Raw genomic sequence first — 14,115 nt, 5'->3', positions numbered from 1 at the left:
CCTTCGTATCTGGACCTACACCAAAAATGAACTGGGTCTATTCTGAGCAGAAACTCATCCTCCATCCAAGTTTTGTGGAAATCTGTTCAGCAGTTTTTGTGTAATCCTGCCTACAAACCAACAAAACCAACATTCACGGATGAAAACATGAAAACCTCCTCTGAAGAGGTGATAAACATGCAGCTTTAATGTTCCAGGCAGCAGTATCTTTTAAACAGGGGTCATCTTCCTTGACACATCCTTCTATACTGTATTAAAAAAACGCATTGATTTTCAGACTTGTCGCAGTGGCATCTTTTATTCACCCCGTCCTCTCTTGTCCTTCCTCTCCTTGCAGTGTGCAGCGCTGCTCTCTCCGCCGGAGGGTTTGGAATAGCTGTGTTGAACAGTGACAGCTGTAAGGGAGTTCAAGTCTGGGTCAGAACGAAAGTACCAAACCACACCCACCATCCAGCAGAGCACAGCAGTGTCAAGGGCAAGAATCCGCACAACAGGTGCCCGTCGAGCTCAGATGTGAATGCATTCAGACAGTAGCAGGCATGGGGCTCTGCAGTGGTTAAGGCAGCTCCAGCAGTAACAATGGCTTCACTGTTCACTGGGCTCTATGCAATCATTAACACTGACTTTTTAAGACCCCTCCTGCACTGAGACCATCACCTCCTCCTCCTCTTCCTTCTCATCTGCCTCCATTCGCAGCCTCGCTGTGTGCCAGTGTTTGGAAACATGAGCTCCGGGCACACAGGTGGCTCCGTGGCATGCTCATGCAAAATGTCTCCTCGGGGAGTCAGAGGTGATGAGGGAAAAGTATCAGATATGTTATGGCAGCAGAGGGAGCTAATAATATGATTCGCTGTTATTGTTGTCACTGGGGGTTATAGCATAATGATGATCACACGACGACTGCTGTGTTTTGTCGATGTTTGCGGTCATCAGTGTAATCTTTCATAGTTGGAGTGACAAGTTAAGACGGAGTTACTTGACCTGAACATGCATACGGGTGTAATCATTCAGACAATATTTCTTAATAGCAGTGGCGGAGGAAGTACTGACATTTCAATACAAGCATGAGTCTGGCCAAACATTGAAGCAACAGTGAAAATTTGAATATAGTGTAAAGTGCAATGTTAGAGTATCAGTGTAAAAAAGCAATGGATGGAAATGCTAAAAGGGAACATTGTGTGATCAGTGTTGATAGTAAATGTAGTCAACAGCAGCAACAAGTACACAATGTCTGCTGTATCGATGGAGACAGCTGAGCCGTGCTGCTGCGGAGATGTGCCGACGTTGCCTTCAAAATACATCCTTCTCCATAACATCCTCAGCACCTACCTGTTTTGAGGATGCCTTTTTTTTTGCAGGTTGTTTTTGTCAAGTTTTGTTCGTGAGTGGCAGCTCGCCTCCGGGGCCAGCAGGGGTTCCTTGAGGTTCTTCCTTAACATCAATACATCACTGAGGTCAGAAGGCGAACGAGATTTTACGGATTGTACAGCATTATGGTACACGCTGAGGAATTTATTGCTTCTACTAACCGCATTCACCGTCAACATTTGTCCCTGCAAGTGGTTCAAATTCAAGAGAAATGTTTTAAACAGTACAATATTTTAGTAAACGTACTGAATTAGAGTCTAATAGCGGGGTAAGAAGTAGTCTGATGCTTTTCTTAAGTTAGAATATGACAAAAATATTTTATTACAGGTCAAAATCCAGCATGTGAAGTCTTAAAAAGTTAATAAGTATTATCATTAAAATGCACTTAAAGGTCCAGTGTGTGGGAGTCAGGGGGATATACTGGCAGAAATGGAATATGAAACTAAGAATCAACCTTTCTCTACCTTAAAATAAGCAGGTCCTCTTCAACATTGCACCGCCATGTTTCTACAGGAGCTCAAAATGGACAAAAACACTTGCTCTAGAGATCTAGAGAGATCTGCAACCGCACGGCTGACACCAAAACTCATTGTACAGTTCAAGGCAATATTCTGTGTTTTTGCTACCGTCAACAAAGTCCAGCAACGTCCATGTGCTCCCAAACCACATAATGTTGGGTTTTGTATGATAAAAGCTTTATTTGTAAAGTAAGCAGTAACTCCAGCTGTCAGATAAAGTACCAGAAAACAGTTTACAGGTCCAACACTTTGTCATGTGTGTGTTTGCCCTGGCTGTGTCGTGTAGTACTTCTCCTCTGTCGCCAGCCTCGTTGCTGTCGGTCCACCAGCAGTTCTGTCTCCGTCCACCAGGGGATTCACAACACAAACTATCTGATGCTGCATAAAATATGGAGTGTCATGTTCAAAACCCCCTAAAGAGTGTTTATGTTCCGCCGGTGTGACACTTTTTTTTACCCGGAACATCTGAAGCTGCTTGACTACCCACAATAGCAAATATTGCTATTTAAGCCTGCTGGCCAGGGACGTCGCTTTGTTTGACTGAGGCCTATTTCTAGAGGCCGCTCTTTTGATGAGGGATGAAGTGTTATACAAGCTCCGATGACTCCCGCTCCCTCCCGTCCGAGCAATCCCACCCTAATGACCGAGGTCCCCGCCCTGAGAGCTCGCTGTGCAAACAGCTGACATGGTATGCTTTGATCTAATGGGTCTCCTCCTCTTACTAACTCATTATAGGAAATCTTCACCCCCACCTCTCGTCTTGTTTTATAATGTCTAGAACATTTATCTTTCCCCTGATGGTCATGAAGTCCACATTCTTGCAGCGGTGACCTCTGAGGTCAGAGTGCTGTTGACATCACCTCTGTGAGTAATGGCTAGCAACGACTTCGTTTCTCTATTTGCTCACCTTTTGACTCGGAGGAGCGGACACCTGCAAGACAAAGAGACGGGACAGCAGAGCAGTGGGAGTTATTTGGTTTGGGTAGCAGGTGTGTGGGGTCTCCAGTGTTATTTGTGTGTGTGTGTGTGTGTGTGTGTGTGTCCTGTAAAAAGGGGGCCGGCCGCTGAATCGCATCCAAGCTCAGTGGGGGGCTGCAGTGTTCACCGAGGTGTGAAGTGGCCCGGGCCAGGAGTGGATTATAAACCCTGCGCGCATTACAATAGAGGTGAGAAGCAGCAAGGGACCCACGGTAAAGGCTCAGCACACAAGACAAAATGCACAAGAACATCCCGTGCGTCTCCTTAAAGAGCCCTTTTGTATAGAGACCTGCTGTTTCAAAATGATACACAATCAAGCCTCCAGGGAAGAAAAGAATAAAGGTCACAGTGGTGGTTAAATAGGTCCTCAGCATGTCATTAAAGACAGGTTAGACTGGAAAACAACACAGGTTAGATGACATCACAAGGGCTGGTTAAGTTTTCAAACAGACTTTCAAACGCTGTGGAAATGACTGTAAAAAAAAAAGCTCTGCTGAATAGGCAACATGCTAATTTAAAGCGTCTCAGAACAGAACCGGTCATTTTCTATTAAACAAAACCTCACAGCGATTTAGATTGTTAAAGGTGCACTGCATAGTTTTGGGGGAAGACATTTTAATCAGAAAAGAAAAATCCACATTTATTTGAAGAAACAAACCGTCCTCTAAGGGCAAAACTATTTCACACCGTATATATATTTATATCTGCAGGACCCGTCTAAGCGGCCACCTTCCTTGTTGAGCAGTATCGAGGGGGACTTGTTTACTCAGTGGTGTTTGTACTAATACCTCATCAGTACTATAAATACTGCCTTTTGAATTTCTTTCACAAACTACTCTACTACACCTTCGAGATAAACTTTATTGATCAAATACAGAGAAATTAAAAAGAAACGTAGACTTCACCCTTTCATGCTGGCTTTTATCTAGTGTGTGTTTATTTCCGCTTGCATTTTTTACTTTTATTTCTTATTTGATTATTGATTGATAAAGTATTTTATTCTTTGAAATGTTTTTGGTTCAAACTCATGTTCTTTTCAACTTCTTTTATGTTTAGCACTTTGGTTTGACTTATGCCATATAAATGAGGTTTAGCTGATTGAACGCAGATACGCAGTCTAGAGCAGTGATTCTAAAACTTCTTCACATCAAGGACCTGACAAAAACCGCGGACCCCAATTTGTTAAGAATTTTGCTCTTTGAAGTTTTTTTGACACAAAGTCTGAGAAACCAGTGACATCATACATATAGTCATACACTCTGTCATTGTGTTACTTATGGATGGAATTGTAGAGCTCAATTTCAGAACCACTGCTGTAGGGTTACTTTACATAATGAGATAAAACTGCGTACACTAAAGTTTACTGAGACAATAACTGTCAAATAAGCTCATGTAGTAATCAAAATTAAAATGACTCATGTCCATCAGAAGAAACTGGTCTGATCCGGTCTGATCTGAGCGACTTCATTAATCCAATCAGGAGGGCTGCTGAGCAAGAGGAAAACATCAGTAATAACTATGTGTATGTGTAGTAACTGATGTAACTTAAACTGATTATTTAATATAATGATAAATATATTCTTTCTGTGTGTGTGTGTGGGGCTAAAATGAGGTGACGTAGCTTTTGAGAGGGACGTAAACACAGAACAGGTCTGTGATCCTAAGGCTTTAAGGATTGGTGCACGCCTCCATGTTTGAAACAACCACATAAGGAAAGGTGTATAGAAATAGTTTCTATTTAACCACAGCTAGTCATCTGATCCATAATAAATATAAAAATATTGATTTTAGAGACTGTACATTAACCATTGCTTTAAAACATGGCACAGCTCCACTGGCATGTCGGAAAGGGGCGTTGATTTTGTTGACCCACAAGATTTTTGTGGCATGACCTAAATGAGGTTTAAACTCCAGCTCATACACCTGAAAAAGCTTGAATACGCAGTTGTTTTTGGTGCAGCAAGTTTTCAGATCTTTGTTTTGCTTTCCGGCGACACCACAGGGCCAGCAGTTCCCCCTCATATTTGTTGTGGAGTGATTCAACTTCACGGACTGTAACAGAAATAACCACGACGGTATAAAGGTTTTCACAAAATAACCAGAGAACCTGATTAATTCCCGTCACACATGAGATGTGTGGAGATGAGATGACGCATTTCCCTTCCATCCCCCCCGTCCCCGCCCTCTCCTGAACACGATCTAAACGTGGCATTCGCGGGATGTCACTCAGGGTGAGTACATTCGGGGAGTGTTGGGACACGCACAAAGGGCAGCGATGGCATGGCTGGCATGCTTCGGCGGATTTCACGAGCGTCAGCTGCGGAGGGGCATCAGATAGTGTAATAACATGACAGAGGTCAGTCCTCAGAGTGCTCTGCTGAGACACATGAAGACAGGAGCGGCGGCCTGATGGGTGGGGGGTAGGATTTGTTAGGTTGTTTATGTGCATCTGTGCCCCGACATGGATTGTAAACAAGTTTTGCGGACATAATTATAGGGCAATTGTATCATTAAGGCCTAATAACATACCGTAGAGGACATTTGAGAATAACAGTACACTCAGAGAGGCTTATTACGACTTTATTAGATAGTAAGATGCGGAGAGGTGACAGGGAATGAGGGAAGAGAGAAATGAGGAGTGACACGCATCAACAGTCAGTGGTCTCGCCCTGTACTGAGGGAGTACGGGCAGGAAAAAGCATTTGGAAAGGACATGAAAGGATCGGTTCACAAGAATAAAAGACAACAGGAACTGAAATGGACTGTTTTCTCAGGACTGTTATGGATTACCCGTGTCAAAAGAGATACGGTCTCTGGAATGAGATGAAAGAAGAAACTATCTGAATGGATCAATAGCGTTCACACACAGCTAAAATAGTCAATAAGCATTTTTTGTGAGAGCAGCAAACCTCTGGAACATTTCACCAAAAATCTAACTCGAACACACAGTCTGTACGACTACGCTCTTTGGGGTCAAACAATTGAAATAAAAGACGTAGTATGATGATGTCGAAATGTAGCGTGGGGACGTCAGACAACCACCATGACTGATGAAGAGCTATTGGACACAGAAATGTTCACAGAAAAGGCAAAGTTTTCAAGTCTTGCTCCTGTTCTGTTTAATCCCGATTGCCGACTTCCTGATGTCGGATGAATCATCTGATGTTTTTACCAGGAGTGATAGCGACCAGCGTTACCCTTCCATCCCCACATTTTGGATAGTGTGCGACCACAACAGACTTAATGCTAAAATGTTGGAGGTTGAATCTTTACATCGTTTACTGATATGTACTGATGAGTGATCTTTTCTTTTAATAGAAACTTCTTTACCTCGTTTATAGTGTTTCATATTTGTTTGATTGTATGCATTGTATTCAGCATTTGTCTTGTTTTTCCTCCTCTTTGCACCGACACCATGAATAATGTTAATGGTCCCTGGAGGGTTTCAAGTAGCCACAGGTGCAAATTAGTGGCTAAGCTAACCCCGGCAAATTCAAATGGATACATTTAAATGCCGACGCGTGTAGTCAGGTGATTAAATAAAGAAACATTAAAGTAGTGTTGCGTGTTTGTCCCAGTCTGGACGAACTGTCTCTTTAACATGTTCAATTACTTCCCAGAATGACTTCACATATCATTTACATACTTTGCATCCCCCGTGATGTTTGCAAATTCTTTGCAAAGCGACGCGACCGGAGCGCATTCTTGTTTGCAGCAAACACAAATTATGATTCCTATCAACGCTAAACGAGGCAAACGGCGCTCGAGTGCCATTGAAGCGGGGCTGCGCTTCTTGTCAGTTTAAAGGCATGAAAGAGGGAGAGAGAGCGCCGACAAACATCCACTCATGCCTCCCTTGAAAAAATGCTCTCATGCGCATACTCACTCTCACACTCGCACGCCCGCCCGTGTGCACACAAACAAACATCCTCCCTCCGCCACATATACGAGAAACGGAGGGGGGAGGGGCAAAGAGAGGATGATGTCACCTCTGTAGACAGCTAAGCTGAGGCTTGAGATAATGGTGACATTTCAGGGAAGGTGATGTCATTCTTCCACTGCTACCTCCCCCTCCTCCCTTTCTTTCCCCCTCCTGTCCTCCCTCCCCTCCCCTCCCCTCCCCTCCTCATCATCAGCGCAGGTGGCCGGGCCAGTCTCTTTGAATCCCGGACACAGAAGAATTAGCTTTTGAATAGGCAGGCGATGTGAACCCAGCCAACCCCTCCCCACGCTGCGCTCGTAGCCGCGATGTGTGAGACTCTTAATGTGTGTGGGTGTCATGTGTTCGAACGTGGGTGTTATGTGTTTTTTGGACGTGTGTGTGTGTGTGTGTGTGCGTGTGTGTGCGTTTGGCCGTGCGTTCTCTTTTGTGCTTTTTATCTGTTTTTTTTTTTTCTATTTTCAAGGATGTCTGCCTGTCCTTAAAGCATTTGTTTACATCACTTTAGTCTGAGCATGTGCGTGGCCTCCGTGTGTGCACGCATGTGTATGTAGATGGGACTTCTGCCCTCTCATTCCCAGTTGCCCACTGAGACCAATCAGGCGGAGCTCTGCCAGGCTGCAGGGCTGGTTGGCACTAAGTCCCTCGCTGAGCTCCTCACCCTGAGGATCTGCTCATTTAATGTTTCCCTGACTTCACACAAACCCTCTCCAAAATTGTATTATATTATGTGTTACAGCCACTGGTTGAGGCTTAAAAGCTTTTATCCGCCCCAAAGCCTCATGACGAGCATACCGTGGGGTCGATTGAGAGAGGAAGACACGTGTGCAAAAACATTCACCTTCAACGAAAACACTCCTATACGATGTATATAGGCAACTTCACTTCCCAGGAAGTTTAATCCGAAGACTTACCGGGCATTTGCATATTATGGAGATTTGGTTTAACCTACTTCGGCACACTGGGCTGATTGCCACAGATAGTGATGCTTCAAAGCCCAGAGGCTGTTGTACCTCTAGTCTCACCGCTGAGCTCCAGGCTGCACACCGCCAGTATTTTTATCCCTGAAAAAACTCACCGCCAGTGTGCTGCACTTTCACTCTGCCAAGTTTCTGGTTTGTACGCTGTCTTTTCTTCCCCTGTCGAGAGGACTCAAAGCAGCGTGTGTGAGCTGTAAACAAGTTCCCACCCCCCACCCACACCACCACACACTCACACTCACACACAGTCAGTGCTGTATCTGGGCAAAAAGAGCTTTCTGAAACCATAAGCATCTGTCTTATCATATGATTGCTTTTTCACATGTCACACGCTTGGATCACGGGGCAACAGGCGGCTTCCCTTTCGCACCTAGAGGAAGTGGAGCAGAGAAACCAGAGCACATGTTACAACTGTAGAAAAAGAACAACTGTCCGCGAAAATGTGTGCGGAACATGAAACACGAGCAACAACAACAAGGCAGCGTGGCAGCTAAGCACCGCGGAAATGTAACACATGGCGTGCTGTTATTCACTGCGATCCAACGCATCCAACTGTAGCTGTGAAAATTCACCAGTTTTTGGTTTTTTTTATGCATTATTCTTTGTTATGATTATTCTTGTATTACATCATCTAAAGTCAACCCATTTAAAACCGTTTAAAGTGCATTCAACATCAAGTTTTTTGTTAAAGTTGGAAAAGTATTGAACCTTCATGCTGAGAATCTGTGGGGATATTATAATGCATCTGAAGCCTGAGAAAAGTACTGTCAAAAAGAGCTGTTATAAAATATTGTGTTGCATGATAAGATGATGCTTTATACCCAGTGTAGAAATACTCTTGTTACAAGTCCTGCATCATGAATTGCACTTATTAAAAGCATTGTGCAAGTACGTATTAAAGGAACAATTCTAACAAAAATGAAAATACAGTCATTATCTACTCACCACCATGCTGATGGAAAGTCAGGTGAAGTTCTGTCATCCACAAAACATTTCTGAAGCTATGCAGTAAAACGGCGTTCTCCTAAACAACTGACATAGATGGGGACCTGTTTAAAAACGTTAAAAACAACCAGAAAAAAAGAACATAAAAAAGCCTCCATATAGCTCGTCCATCAAGAATTGATTTGTAAAGACGTTATGTACACCGTAACCCCTGTTGCTGAAAACTTCACCGTAGCTGCTAAGCTAAAAGTGTTAGCGTGTGAAGTCGGTGCACAAGTTTGACCAGACGTCGAGGGTGTAAATAAAATATTTTCAAATCAATGTTGGACGTCGGGGTCTCTGGAGACTTGGATTATGTCAGACATGCTATATGGAATCTTTTTAAAACAAGTCTCCATCGACTTGATAAGGAGAATTCTGCAACACTGTTTTGCTGTGAAGCTCCAGAAAATGTTTTTTGGACTCCGCAACTGCACCCGGATTTCCCCCCTCTTTATGGCATCAGGGGGAGCAGATAGTGAATGAATTTTCACTTCTGGGGGAACTGTTCCTTTAAAAGTGAATTGACTCATGCAGAGTGGGTCATTTCAGACTATTTCAATGCATTATAGCACATTACTGTATTGATCCATTAATGTGTTCATCACTTTAAGGGTGGAGCTAATTTTAATTAGCCTTCTTCATATACTGCTGGGTAGTTTGATCTTAATGTTTGGTAATATTCCAGAATGCATATGTTGATTCTGTTTTATTGTATTATTGGTCTGAACTAAAGTTATCAGTTTAAGGTAAGCAGTAAAAACTACATCATTATCGGAAATGTGGTGGAGTAGAAGGATGAAATAACAGAAAATGGAAATACTGAGGTAATACTAAGGTGCTTATATACAGTACATGAGTAAATGTTGTGTAAATGTTACTTTCCAGCACTGGGTTGTAACTGAGACACATACTTTTTATAACAAGGCTGCAGGATCACTTATGTTGTTGTTATTCTTTAACGGACGCATGTTTGAACTGTGGAAATAATGTGAGGTGTCAAAGTGTGCTCAGTTTGATCATGTTTGTCAAATCTAACACATCCGCCCCCACATGCTGTTTTGTTAATCTCACGTGACCTGGTTTTACCGCCGTAGATAGAGTTACACCTGTACATAATGCGAGATAAAGGCAAATTGCTGCCTGATGACATGTGACGTGATGTTTACATGCAAGCAGTCACGGCGACTGGTGAAAAGCTTTCAGTCTACACGGGCTGAGGATTCGTGGCAAAAAAAAAGAGAGGAGCGGTGAAAATATTGACTGTACTCCAAGTGAAAGGAATGAGTGTTGACAGAATCTGAGGGTTAAACCCATTCAGCATGAAGTGCTGTGAGTGCAGGAGACGATTCCGATGTGTGGCGTGCAACAGCCTTTTGTACTATGTGAGTGATTCCGCCTCGCTGTGTCTCCCTCGGGGGCCCCCGTTTCAGCCTGAAATGCAAAGTTAAGTTGATATACATCATTTTCAGTTTGATTGCCTCACCTGATGTGCGAAAAAGTGTGATGTGACTAACGGGATGTAGCATCAATTATTGACACTCTAATATACTGCATGTGCTCCTGGGCGATGGCTGGTAAATCATTCATATCTGTGGTGGCTTTTGACACACTTTACACTCAATGGTCCTTTAACCTCGTCTTATTGAACACATTTGACTCGAGGAGAATCTGGAGGAAATATGAGCGAGATGCCAGACGAGCGACGGGGAAGTTGCTTTAATTTGCCTAAAAAAACCCCAAACAGGTGCGCTTGCTCATGAATTGCCTCGCTCCCCTGTCAGGTAAACACACACTCAGATGCGATGACAGATGGCATTCTCAATCCAGTTAACATTCATCTGCGATATACGCTGGTAATCATGATCGGAGGCTCCCCCAGGACGCCTACGCTGTCAGGCTTGATAGACTCATTAGACACGCGTTGGTGTGTGTACAGGAGTGGGCCTGCTTTTATCACCCCTGGGCTGTTTGTAACACACTGGATGGATAGCAGAAATCAGTAATTAAGATGTGGAGAGATTCTCCAGCACCTGAGGTGTCACCGAGGTATCTAATGCTAAACGCTCTCAGGGTTCTTGTACTTAGTTCCTCAATTATAAGTTGCGGCACAGGTACAGGCCTGCTGGGGGAAACTCTCCGTGTAATAAATTGAAGTCGGGGACTGGAGAGAAAGAGTGCTTTCTAATGAGGCATATTTTGTGAAGGTTCACCTCCATTATCTCTCGATCAAAGCAAAATAAAAGCTGTTGCCGATGAAAATCTATCTGTTATGTGACCAAAGCTGAAATGTTTATGGGCAAAGTAATGTTGTAATGTTTTTATTCACGCACTTTCTGACTCTCTCCCAGAAGTTATAGAACCGGGTGACCAAATCAAACGCACTGTCACCTTGATTAAAATGACAGATTTCCCCAGGGTTTGAATTTGTTGGAAACGTTAAGCATAATCTAACAGCTCAACAATATATATAACAATGGCTGGTTGATTTTAATGTACAAATGTTACATATTATGTATCAAAATTAACTTGAAATTAATTTTATAGATCATTCATCATATAGACATTCATAACCAATTTGGGTTCAGGAAAATCACATCAAGTGCTCTTATCCCGTCTCCTTCTTTTTATTTATCGGCCACTTAATTCATCTTGATGGCTCATTAGACAGTGTGAAAGCCACGACCTTTTAATGACTTATTAACATTATTACCTGCAGACTTGATGGCTTATGAGGAAGCGAGGACGCCGTTAACAAATAGTCGCGGCTTTCCCGCCATATAATAAGCCGTCAGCAGTTATCAGCTGTAAATGTTTTTGCAGATGATGAATGAATAAATAAACCTTTTACAAAGATCTTGGGTGTGAAGCTCGGCAGCAGTCAGTTCATTCATGTGTGCTGCAGCTAAGAAGACAGAGCAAATTGATTTAGTTTTTTACACGCTGGCAACACAATAAAGGCAGAGTACTTTTATTTTGACAGTGACAGGAAACAGGAAATGAGGACAGAGAACGAAGGGATGACCAAGTTCTCATTTTAAATCAATACAACCAAATCTTGTTTTTCTTCAGAGCTTGTTAATGATAAAAAAAAAAGAGAAAAAGAATCAAGAATACGCAACTTCTGTACAGAGAACTAAAACACTCAGACGATTAAACACACATTTGCTCACTTCAGTACATGTGACTGCTACAGGCTCACTTATGACCAGGCGCCATTATTTTATATTTTTTTTTACTGATCACTTAGTGAGGCTTACGGTTGCTTGTAGGCGGATTTTGTTCACCAGAATCAGTTTGTTTCCCCGTTTATGCTAAGCTAGGCTAACCAGCTGCTGGCTGCTTCATATTAACAGCACAGATATGAGGGCGATATGTTTTTTTTTCCCCCACTCTTCTTTTAACCTAAAATCTACATTTGTTTTCAACACTGTCATTCTCTGATTGGCAAGACATCCATGGGTTAGTGGTTTTAGGTAAAATTGAAATTCCTTGTTGTCTGTTTTGATCCGTCAGTTTAATCAAATAAAGCATTAAACTAATAAGGTCACACAACTCCCTTATTATCAGTCACCATTATCTGCAAAGGTCACAGTGACCCAGCTGACAGTGAAAGAGTACCTGGCATTCCTGAGGTGGATTTCCCCCTGCCCGGGCTACAACACGTATCAGGAATGCTGCGACGGTTCACACCCTGTGCACTTCTGATGATCATTGTTGGCCATCTGGGCCGCGGCCTTTCCTGTGAACCACCTCCGTTACGTGCACGTGGGTGATGTTTGTGAACTGCAGGTGGCTCCTGAGGGTTCACAGAGGTCCCAGAGGGAGACCGCAGAAGAGCCGCTTAGGGGATGACATCATTTAATCCTGATGCGTCAACGCCTCACTCACCACAAGAGTGGACGCCGCGTACTGAAATGTATGCCTGCGTGTGTGTGGAGATGGACATGTGTGTGGGAGGTGATCCTGATGTCATTGTTTGCCCCCGCCGAAGCCCCAAAGTCCCGTCCACCCACCTAAAAGAGGGGCGAAAAGGTTTTGCAGCTATTTCTGTCCGGCCGCATGCCTCTCCCATGACTTTCTACCGAGCAAACACAACTTCCACTGCTAAATCAGGGCCAGGACTTCAAAGTAATTGGTCTTTTAAAAAAAAAAATTCCCAGTCTGACAACCTTTAGGGCTTTTTTTTTTCAGGAAGAAAGAAGTCAGTTTGCGGAGCTTGTGGCAGTCTTTCATGTCCGGCCTGGACAGATGAGGTCCACTTCTGGGAATGTGGCTGCCCCGTAAGTGCTCTGGGACTAAAAATATTGAACCAGTCCTAAAAATAACCCGAGGTCACTTTGAATTTATGTTTAAGAAATGCGAGGGATTATGAATGAAAGGATTGTTTTAGAGGGTTTGCTAATGAACGCTACGGGAAAACATGACTCGTTGGTTAGAGATGGCAAACAGCGGCTCTCAGATGAGAGTGGGGTTAAAGTTCAAATCAACCGAGTGACAAGTGAAAACATTTTGAACACCATGTTTTTAATGAGGTAGCTAGTAGCCGACAGTGTAATTAACCTCTAAAAGTACAACAGAACAGATTTCTCACTTCCAACTTGCAATGGACGTGCAAATAGGGTTTCTTCACTACTATCAGCATCACCCAGCATTCTCACTTTCTCCCTCTTTATTCTTCTCTTTTCTTTCCTAGCATCCTGATTTAAATGCTCGTCCTGATTTAGCAAAGAAGATCACTCCAACATAGTCTAGCAGTTAGTTCAGATCGTAAGTTTCGTCAGGAAAGAGAGTTTTCTAGTGTGAAACAGGCTAAATTTTACGAAAGCCACAATAAATTAAAGGTCTGTTTTTTGTTTTAACATGTAGTGCTGTGTATCTTAGGTTCAACATGGTAATCATTGCTGCTATGGGTTAGGGTTAGGCATATTTATTGCTCGCCGCTAAAGAGTGCTACAGGGACGATCCTGTAGTTAGCATTATCCTGGCCCCCTGAACAATGGCATTTTTCAATTGGATTCTCGGTTACTGCAGAAAATAAGCTCTGAAACAAACAAAAGTTTACTCACAGGTTTCGTTCATAAAGATAATCTTTGCGGATGAACACCACTTTTATGATTTTTGAGGTGTAAATGAAGTTGGCAGAAGTAAGTAGCTGATCTTAGCCTGTTAAAGACTGACCTAACGGTCACATGACCCGGAAGTGCAAAAAATGCTGACTTATTTCTGGGCTATAGGACTCATTTCTGTGGCCCCAGGAGGCTTCGCCCTTCCCCCTCCACCCCTCTTATTTGTGGCCTTGTTTACACTGTTGGATAATGTTAACGGTCTTAAGATATAATTAATG

This window comes from Sparus aurata, chromosome 22 (assembly GCF_900880675.1).
Source record: "Sparus aurata chromosome 22, fSpaAur1.1, whole genome shotgun sequence".
Taxonomy (NCBI): Eukaryota; Metazoa; Chordata; class Actinopteri; order Spariformes; family Sparidae; genus Sparus; species Sparus aurata.
Note: the sequence above shows the minus strand (reverse complement) of the source record.